Below are 16,858 nucleotides of genomic sequence, written 5' to 3'. Positions count from 1 at the left end.
ACTGCATGTCAGACGGGAGGATCCCGAAAGACCAGCTGTACGGGGAACTGGCCTCCGGCAAGAGAGCACAAGGCGCGGCCCCATCTTCGTTTCAAAGACGTTTGCAAGAGAGACATGAAGTCACTGAAAATGAGCGTCGAGAGGTGGGAGGACATCGCAAGCGATCGCTCTCACTGAAGGCTGGAACTACGCAGAGGTCTAAAAAGAGGAGAAGAGAAGCTGAGGCTTGCTGCTGAAAAAGCGTACTCGTCGGAAAAACAGCACCAAGACAACACTGGAGGACAGCGCCTTCAAGTGCAGTCGCTGCAGCCGAGACTGTCACTCCCGTGTGGGACTCTACAGCCACAGCAGACGCTGCTCTAATGCAGACTGAGGCAAGACTTTCCAGGCACAGATCCATGGTCTCGCGAGACTAACGGATGCCAGCAGTACACTTTATCGGATGAAACCGTGTGCTGGATATGACAAAACCTTGTTTCAAGCATTTAACCAGAAACAGGATTCCTTTAAGGTTAACTTTCACTGCTCTTCCATGCTGATTACCACATTCTAGGGGATCATGTCCATCCCGTCTCTTGCACTGAATTACAAAGATGTATCAGTTTGCATCCCTTTGGAGCTCAGGGCAGAGAATGCTCGAGTACAGTGGCATATGCAAGAAGCATAATGGTTTCACATTAGGTTAAAAGATTATCACTTGTCCCATAAGGGAAAATCATTGACATATTCTCACATTCATAATCTGAAAAGCAATCTCATGAAGATAGTCTGCCTTATCAGGTTTGTTTTCTAAAAGAGTATGTATAGGTAATTCGTGCTTTGAACTGGCCTTCTTCTGTCCATTTTATCTCACTCTTTTGAACTGTCTGAATTCCTGGACGTTGCTAATCATACAATATTTGGGTATGTCACTGTTGGAATCGTGCATGGGAGTCATCATTTTCCAAGCCCCAAATTTTATTTTGATGAGTGAAAAATTCCTATGCATGATTTAATAACATTATCCATTGTATACCAGCATCATTTGGACATGATAGAGTGAATCCTTGGCCCAATGACAAGCAAGTTCAAGATCATCAGGCAGGATTCTGTTGTTGATTAGATGAGCTTGCACTGTCCTCCAGAAAACTGTCATTGATAAGTTAATGGTGGGTTTTCACATGAAGCAGCTGCATTTCCAGTGGTAAAAATGCATCCATTGTGCTATTAGGCAGCAAATTCCAAATCTTTATCCCATAGTGACCATGATAACACATGTCCAAATTATAATTGTGTGTGGCATGGAGTGAAAATGAAAAGTTCTGAATCTTGTGTTATCCTAAACTCTTTAGATGAAAGAGGTTTCAACATTAGAAGATGCAGCCAAAGTCTTGACAAATTGCATCCTATGAATTCAACCTATTCCAGCTGTGGTATATTATCAATTCGCAAAAGAATTTTTTGCATTTGTATTTCCTCAGGAGGCAGACATAGAGTCTATAGAACTGAGGCAAAAGAGTAATCAGGTCATGGAGTGTAACCAAATTATGGAAAAGGAGGTGCTTTCAGTCATGAGGTGAATTATGGTGGATAAATCCCCAAGATCTGATAGAGTGTTCCCTCAGACCTTCTGGGAAGCTAGTGCAGAGATCACAGGGACCCTGGCAGAGATATTTAACACCTCCTTAGCCATGGGTGAAGTGCTGGAGGACTGGAGGACTGGAGGATACTCATATTGTTCCATTATTTAAGAAAGGTTCTAAGAATAAGCTTGGAAATTATAGGCCGGTGAACCTGACATCAGTCATGATAAATTATTGGAAGGGATTCTGAGGGTCAGGATATGTAAGAATTTGGATAGACAGGGCTTGATTAGAGATCGTCAACATGCCTTTGTGCATTGTAGGTCATATCTAACCGAACTTTTTGAAGAGGTTACTAGGAAATTTAAGGAAGGAAAGGTGGTGTACATTGTTTGCCAAAGGCCTTGCTGAAGTCCATGTAAACAAGTCCCACATGAGAGGCTGGTCAAGAAGGTTAAGTCACTTGGCATTCAATCTAATCAATTGGATTCAACATTAGCTTAGCAGGGAGAGTTAGTAGTTGGTTGTCTCTCTGACTAAGGCCTGTGATTAATGGTGAATCACAAGGATTAGTGCTGGGTCTGGCTATATTAATGATATAGTTCATACAGGATCAGCAAATTTGCAGGTGACAACAAGTTTGGGAGTGTATTGGACAACTAGGAAGGCTATTAAAACTTGAAAAGTAATCAGGACCAGCTGGGAAAATGAGCTGAAAAATAGCAGATGGAGTTTAATGCAGACAAGTGAGAGGTGATGCACTTTGGGTGGACAAACCAGGGTAGGACTAAACAGTGAATGATAGAGCACTGAGGTGTGTGAACAAAGAAACTTGGCAATATGGATCCATAATTTCTTGAAAGTGGAATTACAGGTAGATAAGGATATAAAGGGAGAATTTGACTCATTGGCCTTCGCACCTTAGGGCACTGAGTACAGGAATTGGGATGTTGGGATGCTGAAGTTGTATAATGGTGTTGGTGAGGCCGAATTCAGAATTTGTGTGCAGTTCTACTCACCTATCAACTGGAAAGATATCAATAAGCTTGAAAGAGTGCAGAGAAAATTTACAAGGATCTTGCCAGAACTTCAGGACCTGAGATACAAGGAAAGGTTGAATAGGTTAGAACTTTGTTCGCTGGAGGGTAAGAGAATGGAGGAAGACTTAATAGAGGCAATTAGAATTATCAGTTTAGATAGGGTAAATGCAAGCAGGCTTTTTCCACCGAAAATGGGTGAGACTAGAACTAGAGGTCAATGGTTTAGAGTCAAAAATGGAATATTTAAGAAGAATCTGAGAGGGAACTTCTTCATTTAGATGGTAGTGCAAATGCAGAATGAGCTACCAGTGGAAGTGGTAGATGTGAGTTCAATTGTAACACTTAAAAAAAGTTTGATCGATAGATAGATAATGAGAGAGGTATGGAGGGCTGTCATCTAGGTGCAGAGAGATGGGAATAGGCAGAACACCAGGTTGGGATGAACTTTATGGGTTGAAGGACCTGTTTCCATGCTGTAGTGCTCTCTAATTTTCTTACACAAGCCTGGCAGGAAAGAAGTAAGCAATGGGAAAGAAACATTCTACTTATATTCCCAGAAGCAAGAGGAAAGATAACCCACTGTAGGAAAATATTTATAACCTGTTACGGTCTGTTTTTTGAAATTGGCCCTATCTATCAAGAAAACTTTTGACTACATTTATCCGCTAATTTGTGTTGATACCGAGAGCAAAATTTTTCATTAATCTCAAGAGATTCATCTAATCCTTAAGAATAAAGATAATTTATTTGGTATTCTAAGATTTTCAGTAATCTTCTGACGATTCACCAGTCATCATAACATCAGAAAGATGTTCCCGTGTTAAACAGATATGAATTATATCAGCATGATTTTACCCAGTTTATCTTGTGTTAAATCACATTTATTTAAAGCTGTATACAACATATTGACAGTCTATGAATCATGTATTGCCGAGGTTGAATGGAATGATGACCAGGAATGCTAATCTATAAATATAGCGAATGTGCACATCACAGGTCTACATATGGAAAATTGGACCCCATAGGACTTTGAACAGCACAGGTGTTTAGAAAAGCATTTTAAACCAGATTTTAAGTATGAGAATTATGCTAATAACAATTTTCCAGTAATAGACAGAAACTTTTTTTTACTCTTTTAACCTACTAAATAAAGACCACATCATTCTTTTCTGTGCTTGCAGTGGATTCAAGTGCAGAATGAAGCAATTTTCTTTAGTTCAGGAAGTAGAATAAATGGAAGTTATTTAATTTACCAATATAGATTTTCTTATAAACAAAAGAACTGAGGTGATGGATCGTGAATTTTTGTCAAGATCATTAAATTTACTTCACTTGCCCTGGAATCAAAATGCCATCATCCTATCATGTAAGAAATAATGCAGAACATTCATCTGACCTTTGTAATAGAATATGCTGCACACTTTTGTGTGTAACAATGAAGACACAGAGGAGCACAGGACTCTGCAACAGACTTACAAAGATAACGTATCTGTAATTTCTCTGTGCTGTTGCGATGCTATTGTATCACAACCCAAGTTATAGAATGTTTTTTTTTTGCTAGCATCAGAATTGTGAAGGCTTCAGTCAAAAGATGAGATGCACTCATTCAGCTTTTATCTCTGCTTTCTTTTAATTTAACTGGCAGATTATTGTATTCTCATTGTAATTCGACACAATATTTTACTTACAAGCACAAAAGCACAGTTTTCTTTTGTCAGTGTTAAGGATTTACTCCAGTCACTTTAAAGTTTTCAGTTTTAGAAGTTTTAAACAATTTCACAACTTGACTATGGAACATAGAGCTCAGAAGATTACAATGTAATACAGGCCCTTTCACCCATGATGTTTGGCCAATGTGTTATCCAACTCCAAGATCAATCCAACCCTTCACTCCCATGAAGCCCACTTTCTTTCAATATTTTAAATGTTCTGCAAGTGTAATATAAAATAGAAAATGGTTTGCATGAGAATTTTGAGCTTGGTTGATAATTTGAAATAAGACAAGACAATAAGCCACTAAGACATAGGGCAGAATTAGGCTATTAGACCATCAAATCTGTTCCACCATTCATCCATGGCTGATTTATTTTCCCTCTCAAACCCATTATCCTGTCTTTATCGTGACCTAGTGGCTAACATTTTATCAATTACTACCACTACGTTACTCAGGCCTAGGGGGCCGGCGTCGGGCAAGATGACGGACTCTCCACTTCTCCCTCTCCCTCATCAGTATGTTCAATTCATCTACATTAGCCGCGCAACTGTCTTCTAGGAGCGTGTTGACCATAGTCTTGGGAGGGTGCCTCGGGTTCATCCTCCCGTGCTTGGGTTCCCATATGATGATTAGGCTGGCAGGTAGCTCAGGGTGGCATAGACAGTGCCCCGCTAGTTGCAGTCTTCTCGCCTCGATTTTAGCGGTGAGCATCGGTAAGTTGTTATAGAGCTCGACGTTCGTCATGTGCTGTTGCCAACTCACGTCAAGAGCCATCCGGAGAATTTATGTATGGCAACCATCTAGAGACTTTCGCATCGTCTTGGTGAGTGTCTATTATCAATTAACTCAAAAGATAAAGGTTTTATTTATGCTACTTACTAAAGCTGCTGCAATATTTTTTTCTGGAAACAACGTAAATTAAAGAAAATATGGAATATGAAAGTAAGCTAGCCAAACACTGGACAACAATTTTTTTCAAAAGTGTTGTTTCCACGGAATTTTTTTTGTTTATGATAGATTCCTTGAAGATGAACACAAATATAATTTCAGACTACTTGTATCATGTAGGAATTTGGAGAAACAAATTAAATTTTATTGAATATAATGTGTTTAATTGCATAATGGTGCTGATGCTTTGCAATAGTTCAACTGTTAAAAATATTTTGTTAATGATTTTCATTTGTACTCAATGACTGAGGCTTTTCACTTAAGTATCCAACAATAATTCGCCAGCATTGATGGATTCCAGTTGCCCTGGTATCTTTTCTCCATGACCACAATGTCTGGTGAAATCTTTCACCATGCTCGTCACTAACAGCACCAAAATTTGCAGGGAAAAAGTCTAAATGGGAATGCAGAAAATGAATCTTTAGTGACATGTTGCATTTCATGGTTTTATATGCTTGATGCATGTTTTCAACCAGCTGCATGTAGTTTGGGGCTCTGTAGATGCTGAGAAAAATTTCAACAACTTCCTTGAATGCTTTCCATGTGATATTCTCCAGTCCCACTAGAAGTTCTTCAAATTGCCTGTCATTGATGACCTGCTTGATTTGTGGACCAACAAAAATGCTTTCCTTAATCTTGGCATCAGTTATTCTGGGAGGCATCTGTCTCAAGTATCAAAATTCTTCATAGAAATTTTCGTGCCTGGTGATAGCAAATTCCATCCTTACAGTCCTGAACCCAATAATTATTACTAAAACTTGTCCTGCCATGCAGCAGCCGCGCCACCTAAATGGACAAGATAGGAAACTTTCCAGCTTACATTGTAGGCAACATTTTAATTGACTTGAATTATGAATTGAAATAATAAATATAAGTTTATTAAAAAATGGTGCATGATAGGGAAATTTCATGGTGACTTTCATGATCAGTAGCCCAAAATTCATAAGGTACTCCTAAAGGTATTCAGGAAACAAAATCTTTGTTGTCCAGTTTAATATTAAAGAGGATACCAAAAGTTTCTACAGATACTTGAAGTGTAAAAGAGAGACGGGAGTAGATATTGGGCTGCTGGGAATGGAGCTATAGAGGTAGTAATGGCGGGCAAGGAACTGGCAGTTGAACTGAATAACTGAATAAGTACTTTGCAGCCGTACTCACTTGTGGAAGACACTAGCTATATGTCGGAGGTTTAAGTATGTCAGAGGCAGAAGTGTGTGATGTTGCCATTACTGTGAAGAAGGTTCTTGGGAAACTGAAAGGTATGAAGGTAGATAAGACACCTGGACCAAATGGTATACACCCCAGGGTTCTGAAAAAGGTGGCTGAAGAGATTGTGGAGGCATTAGTAGTGATCTTTCAAAAATCACTAGATTCTGGCATGGTTTTAGAAGAATGGAAAATTGCAAATGTCACTCCACTCTTCAAGAAGGAGAGAGGCAGAAGAAAGGAAACTATAGGCTAGTTAGATCGACCTCATTGTTTGGAAACATATTGGAGTCGATTGTTAACAATGTTGTTTTGAGGCACTTGAAGCCACATGATAAAATAGGCTAGTCTGCATGGTTTCCTTAAGGGAAAATCTTGCTTGTTAAGCCTGTTGGAATTATTTGAAGAAATAGCAAGCAGATAGACAAAGAAGAATTGGTGGATGTTGTGTACTTGGATTTTCAGAAGGTCTTTGATAAGATGCAGCACATAAGGCTGCTTAACAAGTTAAGAGTCCATGGTATTACAAGAAAGATACTAGCATGGATAGAGCATTGGCTGACTGGCAGAAGGCAAACAGTGGGAATAAAAGGAGCCTTTTCTGGTTGGCTGCCAGAGACTAGTGGTATTCCTCAGGGGTCTGTGTTGGGACTGATTCTTTTTATGTTATATGTTGATGACTTGGATAACTGAATTGATGGCTTTGTGGCCAATTTTGTAGGTGATTCGAAGATAGGTGGAGGGGCAGGCAGTTTTGAGGAAGTAGAGAGGCAACAGAAGGACCTGGACAGATTAAGAGAATGGGCAAAGAAGTGGCAGATGGAATACAATGTCGGAAAGTGTACAGTCATGCACTTTGGTAGAGGAATGAAAGGGTAGACTATTTTCAAAATGGAGATAAAATACAAAAATCTGAGGTGCAAAGGGTCCTAGGAGTCCTCGTGCAGGATTCTCTAAAGGTTGATATGCAAGTTGAGATGATAGTGAGGAATGCAAGTGCAATGTTAGCATTCATTTCAAGAAGACTAGAACATAAAAGCAAGTATGAAACACTGAGACTTTATAAAGCACTGGTAATGCCTCACTTGAAGTATTGTGAGTAGCTTTGGGCCTTTTATCTAAGAAAGGATATACTGATATTGGAGAGGGCTAAATGAAGTTTCACAAAAGTGATTCCAGGAATGAAAGGCTTGTCATATGAGGTGCATTTGATGATGCTGGACCTGTATTCAGTGGAATTCAGAAGAATGAGGGGGGATGTCATTGAAAGCCCTCAATAGAGAGGATCTGGAGAGGATGTTTCCTATAGTGGGGAAGTCTAAGACAAGAGGACGCAACCTCAAAATAGAGAAGCGTCCTTTTAGAATGGAGATGAGGAGGAATTTCTTTAGCCAGAGAGTGGTGAACCTGTGGAATTTGTTTCCACAGGCAGTTATGGAGGCCAAGTCATTGGGAAAATTTAAGGTAGAGGTTGATAGATTCTTGATTAGTCAGGGCATGAACGCATACAGGGAGAAGGCAGGAGATTGGGGTTGAGAGCAAAAATGGGTCAGCCATGATGGAGCAGATTCAATGGGCAAATGGCTAATTCAGCTCCTGTATTATATGTTCTTACGCTCTTATAAATGTTTAAACTGACAGCCCATTGGATTTGAAACTGCTTTAGTACTGGCACATTGAAACTTTCAAAACCATTAGCCTTCATTGTCACCATCATTTATATTATTGCTATTTCAAATGCTTATGCAATTGTACTGGAAAATATTTATTGTTCATTGCCTCATTAACTATTTACAGTTTAAGCAGCTTCTGCTGTAATGACTTTCTGTATGAATATAAATGCATAGACTTCAATCTATTCTTACCAGAAATGATCTTTGTACTTACATCAAGAGATTCCAAATTCCAAAGTAACATTTACCTATCCCCTTATACATCTGGTATAGAAAATGTATGATGCATTGTGTCCTTTCTGGTTGAAAAAGAACAACTGACTCTAATCTCACCCTCCAGCATTAGGTAATAATATATCAAGTTCAGGTTCAGTTTACTGCCATTCAAACATACATATGAATACCACCAAACAAGAGGAATTCTGCAGATGCTGGAAATTCAAGCAACACACTTTATCAAAGTTGCTGGTGAACGCAGCAGGCCAGGCTGCATCTCTAGGAAGAGGTGCAGTCGATGTTTCAGGCTGAGATCCTTCGTCAGGACTAACTGAAGGAAGAGTTAGTAAGAGATTTGAAAGTGGAAGGGGGAGGGGGAGATCCAAAATGATAGAAGACAAGAGGGGGAGGGAGGAGCCAAGAGCTGGACAGGTGATTGGCAAAAGGGGATATGAGAGGATCATGGGACAGGAGGTCCAGGGAGAAAGAAAAGGGGGGGAGGAGCAGAGGATGGGCAAGGGGTATAGTCAGAGGGACAGAGGGAGAAAAAGGAGAGTGAGAGAAAGAATGTATGTATAAAAATACATAACGGATGGGGTACGAGGAGGAGGTGGGGCATTAGCGGAAGTTAGAGAAGTCAATGTTCATGCCATCAGGTTGGAGGCTACCCAGACAGAATATAAGGTGTTGTTCCTCCAACCTGAGTATGGCCTCATCCTTACAGTAGAGGAGGCCGTGGATAGACATGTCTGAATGGGAATGGGATGTGGAATTAAAATGTGTGGCCACTGGGAGATCCTGCTTTCTCTGGCAGACAGAGCATAGGTGTTCAGCAAAACGGTCTCCGGTCTGCGTAGGGACTCGCCAATATATAGAAGGCCACACCAGGAGAACCGAACGCAGTATATCACCCCAGCCGACTCACAGGCGAAGTATCGCCTCACCTGGAAGGACTGTCTGTGGCCCTGAATGGTGGCAAGGGAGGAAGTGTAAGGGCATGTGTAGCACTTGTTCCCCTCACAAGGATAAGTGCCAGGAGGGAGATCAGTGGGGAGGGATGGGGGGGATGTATGGACAAGGGAATCGCGTAGGAAGCAATCCCTGCGGAAAGCAGAGTGGGGGCGGGAGGGAAAGATGTGTTTAGTGGTGGGATCTCATTGGAGTTGGCGGAAGTTACGGAGAATAATATGTAGGACCCGGAGGCTGGTGGAGTGGTAGGTGAGGACCAGGGGAACCCTATTCCTAGTGGGGTGGCGGGAGGATGGAGTGAGAGCAGATGTGCGTGAAATGGGGGAGATGCGTTTGACAGCAGAGTTGATGGTGGAGGAAGGGAAGCCCCTTTCTTTAAAAAAGGAGGACATCTCCCTCTTCCTGGAATGAAAAGCCTCATCCTGAGAGCAGATGCGGCGGAGACGGAAGAATTGCGAGAAGGGGATGGCGTTTTTGCAGGAGACGGTGAGAAGAGGAATAGTCCAGATAGCTGTGAGAGTCAGTAGGCTTAGATAAGCCTCCTGGCACTTATCCTTGTAAGCGGAACAAGTGCTACACATGCCCTTACACTTCCTCCCTTGCCACCATTCAGGGCCCCGGACGGTCCTTCCAGGTGAGGCAACACTTCACCTGTGAGTTGGCTAGGGAGATATACTGCGTCCGTTGCTCCCGATGTGGCCTTCTATATATCTGGTGAGACCCAATGCAGACTGGGAGACCATTTTGCTGAACACCTACGCTCTGTCCGCCAGAGAAAACAGGATCTCCCAGTGGCCACACATTTTAATTCCACATCCCATTCCCATTCTGACATGTCTATCCACGGCCTCCTCTACTGTAAAGATGAAGCCACACTCAGGTTGGAGGAACAACACCTTATATTCCGTCTGGGTAGCCTCCAACCTGATGGCATGAACATTGACTTCTTTAACTTCTGCTAATGCCCCACCTCCTCCTTGTACCCCATCCGTTATGTATTTTTATACACACATTCTTTCTCTCACTCTCCTTTTTCTCCCTCTGTCCCTCTGACTATACCCCTTGCCCATCCTCTGGTTCCCCCCCCCCCACCGCTTTTCCTTCTCCCTGGGCCTCCTGTCCCATGATCCTCTCATATCCTTTTTGCCAATCACCTGTTGTCCATCTCTTGGCTCCATCCCTCCCCCTCCTGTCTTCTCCTATCATTTTGGATCTCCCCCTCCCCCTCCCACTTTCAAATCTCTTACTCACTCTTCCTTCAGTTAGTCCTGACGAAGGGTCTCGGCGGCCTGAAACGTCAACTGTACCTCTTCCTAGAGATGCAGCCTGGCCTGCTGCGTTCACCAGCAACTTTGATAAAGTATGAATACCACCAAATGACTTAACATTCCTCTGGACCAATATGCACAACACAGTACATATAAATCACACACAAACATATAAAGTAATATTACCACAAATAAATTAACAAATAATGAGGGGCATTTAAGAAGTAACTTAAAAAGTAAACAAAAAACACCTATAACACTACTAGTGCTTCATGGGTGATGAGACCTGGGAGATGGCAGGGAGCTCAGTAGTCTTATGGCCTGTGGGTAAAAGCTGTTTCCCATCCTAACAGTTCTTGTCCGAATGCTATGATAAGTACCTCCTGCCTGATGGTAGGGGTTCATAGAAATTGGACAGATGGGAAAAATCAGTGACAATGCTACGTGCCCTGTGCAGGCAGCGCTCCTGGTAAGTATCTCTGATGGGTGGAAGAAAGACCCTGGTGGTCCTCTCAGTAGTCCCCACGATCCTTTTTAGGTATTTGTAGTTAGATGCTTGCTATTCCTGAACCAAATTGTGGTTCAGTTGGCCAGGACACTATATATAGTGATTCTGTATATATTCATTAGTTTGGGGTTGGGCAAGGGGTGGATTTGCTTGCCTCAATCTCCAGGAAAAGTGGAGATGCTGCTATGCTTGGGACCATGTGTGTCCATCGACTATGTGCACTCCCAGAAACCTGGTGTTCCTAACTCTCTCCATGGAGGAGCCATTGCAGTGAGGAGTGGTCAGCCTGTACCTTCCTAAGGTCCACTGTCATCTCTTTAGTCTTGTCCATGTTGAGACTCAAGTTGTTATGCTTACACCATTCTGCCAATCGCCCTACCTCATCTCTGTACACCATCTCGTCATCGCTGTAGATGAGGCCACCCACTATTTTGTCATCAGCGAGCTTGATGATTCGGTTCAACTGGCTCTAGCAGTGTAGTCGTGTGTCAGCGGCGGGCTGAACAATAGGCCTAGGGGGTGCCACTGCTCAGCGTGATAGAGCTGGAGATGTTTTTGCCAACAGTGACTGACTGGGGCCTTTCTTCAAGATGATCCAGTTGCAGAGAGAGGAGCTGAGACCCATCAAAGGCTGTTTCCCCACCAGCTTCTGAGAGATGATCATATTAAAGCAGAGCTGAAGCCAATATACAGCATCCTGGCATGCGAGGCACCATTTTTCAGCTGGGACAGGACTTAGTGGAGTGTAGAAGCTATGGCATCATCAGTGGAACAATTTGAGTGATAAGCAAATGGAAAAAGGTCCAATGTAGCAGTAAGATGGGATTTAATGTGATCCATAACCAGCCACTCAAAGAACTTCATTATTGTTGAAGTCAGTGCCACTGGATGACAGTCATTGAGGTAGATTACTATCACCCTCAAGGTGACTGCCTCGAAACCTATGCTGACAGTGGACTGTTCCAGAGCGATGCTGAAAATGTCTGCTAAACGTCTGTTAAATGGGTTTCACAATCCCTCAGCAGTCAACCAGGTGTGCTATCAGGCCCTGCAGCTTGACATGGGTTAACCCTAGCGAGGGTCTTCCTCACATCAGCTGCAGTCAAACAGAGTGCCTGCTCCTTGAGGAGAATGGGGGCCTCACTCACCAGTGCATCATTCTGTGCATCAGACATTCAGCCTATCAGTAAGAGAGGCATCACTATCATTGATGCATAGGGTGGACGTGTGGTCTATTATGGTCTGAATGCACTACCACAGGCGCATCAAGTCTCTGGTGTCACAGAAATGGCTGTATGTTCTCTGTGAATAATCCTGTTTCGTCTTTCTGATAGCATGAGAAAGGACTGTGTTTGCTGATCTCAAGGCAGCATCCCAATCTTTCTTCCATGTCTGGACCTCTGTTGTCAACCATGGCTTCAGATTTGCACTCACATTGATGCATTTAACAGTGTTGAGTCTTCAATACACTTCTTTATGTAGCCAGTCACAGATCTCGCATGTTCATCAAACCTCAAGTGCAGGTAATCCAGTTTATTTCGGTATAGGGCCTTTGACTCACTGAGGCTGCTCTGTCATTCAAGCATGGCTGACAGCTTTTCAACCCTATTCCGATTCCTCCCCATACCCCTTAACCATCTGACCAATCGATAATACATCATTCTCCACCTTCAACATACCCAATGACTTGGCCCCCACAACCCACATACTCATCACTCACTGGCTGATGAAATTCCTCCTCATTTCATTTCATTTCAAAAGTGACATCCTTTTATTTTGAGGCTCTGCCCTCACAGTCTAGTCTTCCCAGTAATGGAAACATTCTCCGTAGGCCATTCAATATCCAAAAGTTTTCAATGAGATTCTTCCCTTATTTTTTTCAGCTTCATTTAATGCAGGCTCAGACAGATCAAATATTCCTCATACTCAGCATTTCATTGCAGGCATCATGGTTGTGAACCTTATCTGAACACTCTCCAGGGCCAACACATCTTCCCTTAGAAGATACATAAGAAATAGGAGCAGGAGTAGGCCATCTGCCCCATCGAGCCTGCTCTTCCATTCCATAAGAAACCTGCTCCGCCATTCTCTTGATATGGGACCCAAAATTGCTCACGATATTCCAAATGCAACCTGACCAACAAGTTATAAAGCCTCAACAGTGCATCATGTTTTTATGTTCCAGTGCTCTCAAAATGGATGCTAACATTACATCTGCCTTCTTTACTACCGACTCAAACTTAAGGGAAGCCTGAAATTGCACCTCCAATTTCTGAAATCTCTATCGATTTAGAAAATACTCTACATCTTCATTCTTCTTCCTACAAGCAAGCACTAAGGCCCTTAGCCATAGAGCTCTCTTCAAGTATAAATCTGGATTGGATTCTGATCTTGTTGAAAACAGTGATTTCTCTTTGATGCTGTTTAACAAGAGGTTGCCATTTGCCCCTGAATTAATAAAGCATCAAGGTTACCCATGCAAGTTTGAAGGCGATCACCATATAAAGAATACCAAACAAGAACCTTCAAAATCGATCCATGTTTATATAATCAATACAGTTATCAACTTGTTTGTTCAATTTTAATCTTGGTATTCATTAATATTGGAATTGAAATATGCATTTACTTCTCAAATAAATGCAATTCTTTGACAAAATATGCACACGAACAATTAGCATCATCAAAATGATCTCAGTTCTGCCTCAGTGTAAAACTGCAGTCATGCATTTTTATGCAATCAATGACCTAGTGTGTGATTTCCAGAGCAGCTGCAAACAGCCAATTACTGATGTGCAATAACATTCACTATTAGAAGAAACAATACTATTCTGTTATTCATTCCTACAACATTGTTAGAAAATAAAGCATATTTTTTCTTGGTAGAAGAAAAATAATTTGTTATATCCTAAAATGGAATAATGATCTAATTTCTATGAATCTAAACACTGCGCTTGTGGTTAAGTTCGGACAAGGTCTACATTTTATTTTAAATACATGCAATGGTTTTTTAGAAACATTCAGTCATAATTGGAGAGATGGGATAGTGAAAAAAGAACTGAACCACAGTTAATACTGTATGGTAGTTTATATGAGGCCACTAATGATCAATTAATTGGCTCAGGGTTTTTGTACACAAGTAACAAGGCTGCAGGTTCAGGCATCTGAAACATGTAACCCAGGATAACACCTCATTACATTACTCTGAGAGTGCTCTGTTGTTATAAGGGCCATCATCCAGATGAGATGTTACACTGTGGCCCTATCTACCTTCAGTGGTGTATATAAACATTCCTATGGCATTAAAGTATTTAAACAGAGGTTCCTTTAACGTCATAGCAAACAATTTTCCTCAACTCGACCTTTCAGTGGCTACTTATTTAATGTCTGTGAGACTTCATTGTGCATAAATTGGCTGTTCATTTTCCAGTGTGAATGTAGCTGTAGGAATATTCAGTAAAGTCACATAGACTGTGAAATGACTGGCTAACCCATTAGTTTCCAACTAAAAAATAATTAATTGGCTGTAAAATGCTTTTATTATACCCAACGAAAGTGATAAGGCACCACTGCATATAAATTCAGTTGCATATCACTGTTTCTTCAGTATTATACAATTTAAAATCAATTTTTCTGGAGTGAAAATTGATAATGACCATTTCTGAGTCACTTCATATCACTCCAGATTTTTGACCAGATGTATTTGGATGTAAACTTCTATTCCCTTACATATAATTAAATTAGACCCTAATTACAATTTTCAAAGAAGGTGTTTGAACATAGCCTGTGAACACGTTAACTACTTAAACAGAATTGAAGACCAACCCATAGTCCTTGAATGAAGGCTACTCATTAAAATGACCAAAGTTTCTTGTAAAAATTCTTGTATTGTTTAAAATTAAGTGAACTTAGAGAATGCCTTTTTCTGAATCACATGAACGTAAAATTTACAGTCAAGTGTAATCAACTCAACTGCTCGAAGCTGCTCTGCCGTTTGATAGGTCAGGGCCGATTTGATTGTCATATCGACTCCACATTTCATTTTACCCCAACTCACCTTTCATCTCCTCACAATTACACTGTCGTAAAAATATTCAATGGCCCTGCTTCCACAGCACTTTGAGAAAGAGAGACCAATGAACCTCTAAGAAAAATAAACATTACCTTTTTTCAGGTTTAAGAAGTGACTTGATATTTTAAAGTGAATCTTTGTTTAAATTCTGCCATAGGAAAAAATATTTTCTCCATATTCAGTGCTAGGGTATATGTGTAAGGGACAATTGGATACCTACCTAATCAACTAGCTGCCTTGGAGCATTAGTTTAGTACTTTCAAGCTACTAGCCATGTAAATAAAATCTCAACAACACAATCAGCCTCTCCAATTAAAACCTGCATAAATATCAAACTGAAAGATTGGCCCTTTTCGTGCTGTCCCATTCATTCTTGTCTTCTATGACCTCCAATGGTAATTGCAGAGGCATCTCGCTACTTTCCATTGCCAGAAAAAATCCTCGCCCACATCATCCTCAACAGACTGATTCCAACAGTGTCAGAAGAGAACCTTCCTGAGTCGCAATGCGGCTTTCATCCCAAATGCAGCACTGTCGACATGATCTTCACAGTGAGGCAGATACAGGAACAGAACATGACATTATACTCTGTCTTCATTGATCTGACGAAGGTGTTTGTCACAGTCAACAGAAACGTGCTGTGGATCATCCTTAGAAAGCTTGGCTGCCCACAGAAATTCACGACACTCATCCACCTGCTCCACGATGGCATGATGGGAGTGTTCTCAGATGGTTCCCCATCTGAAACTTTCAACATCTCCAATGGCGTGAAGCAAGGGTGTGTTCTAGCACCAGTGCTCTTCAACCCCTTCTTCACCCAAGTGCTGAAGCATGCTGTTAAGGACATAGATCTGGGTATTTACAAAAGATATCACCTAGACGGATCGATGTTTGATCTGAGACGCTTTGCTGCAAAGACCAAAACGCTGAGGAGGCTCATCACTGAAGCCCTGTTTGCTGATAACTGTGCCCTCATGGCCCACCAGGAGAACCACCTGCAGACGATTGCCGACAAGTTCTCCGCAGCCTCAAGACAGAAGTTCTCCTACAACCTGCACCAAACAGTCACTCTCCTCGGCCATGCATCACCATCGACAGCACTGTCCTGAAGACTGTGGAGAGCTTAAAGTATCTAGGAAGCAGCATCTCCAGTGACAGATCCCTAGACAAAGAAATCATAGCAAGGATCCAGAAAGCCAGCCAGGCACTCAGGGAAACTCCGTGTCAAAGTTCTGGAGCACAAGGACATTCACCTCTCTCCTGTATGGCTGCGAAACCTGGACCCTGTACCACAGGCACATCAAACAGCCGGAGCAGTTTCACATGCGCTCTCTGCGGTCGATCATGAGGATTCGATGGCAGGACCGAATCACCAACCAGGAAGTCCTTGACAGAGCCAACAGCACAAGCATTGAGGCAAGGATCCTCCTGTCCCAGCTACGCTGGATGGGCCATGTAATCTGCATGGGTGAAACAAGAATCCCCAGGCAGCTGCTCTACAGTGAGCTTCACATGGCAGTCGCAATCAGGGCCGCCCCAAAAAAAGATTCAAAGACAATCTGAAATCGTACATCAAATGGTCAGACCTCCAGCCTCGACAACTTGAGGAGTCTGCAGACGATAGGGCTGTGTGGTGCGCCCTGACCAGAAAAGCTGCATCTGATTTTGAGGATGACTGAAATCAG

Source organism: Mobula hypostoma, chromosome 1 (genome assembly GCF_963921235.1).
Source record: "Mobula hypostoma chromosome 1, sMobHyp1.1, whole genome shotgun sequence".
Taxonomy (NCBI): Eukaryota; Metazoa; Chordata; class Chondrichthyes; order Myliobatiformes; family Myliobatidae; genus Mobula; species Mobula hypostoma.
This window is presented reverse-complemented; position numbering follows the sequence as displayed.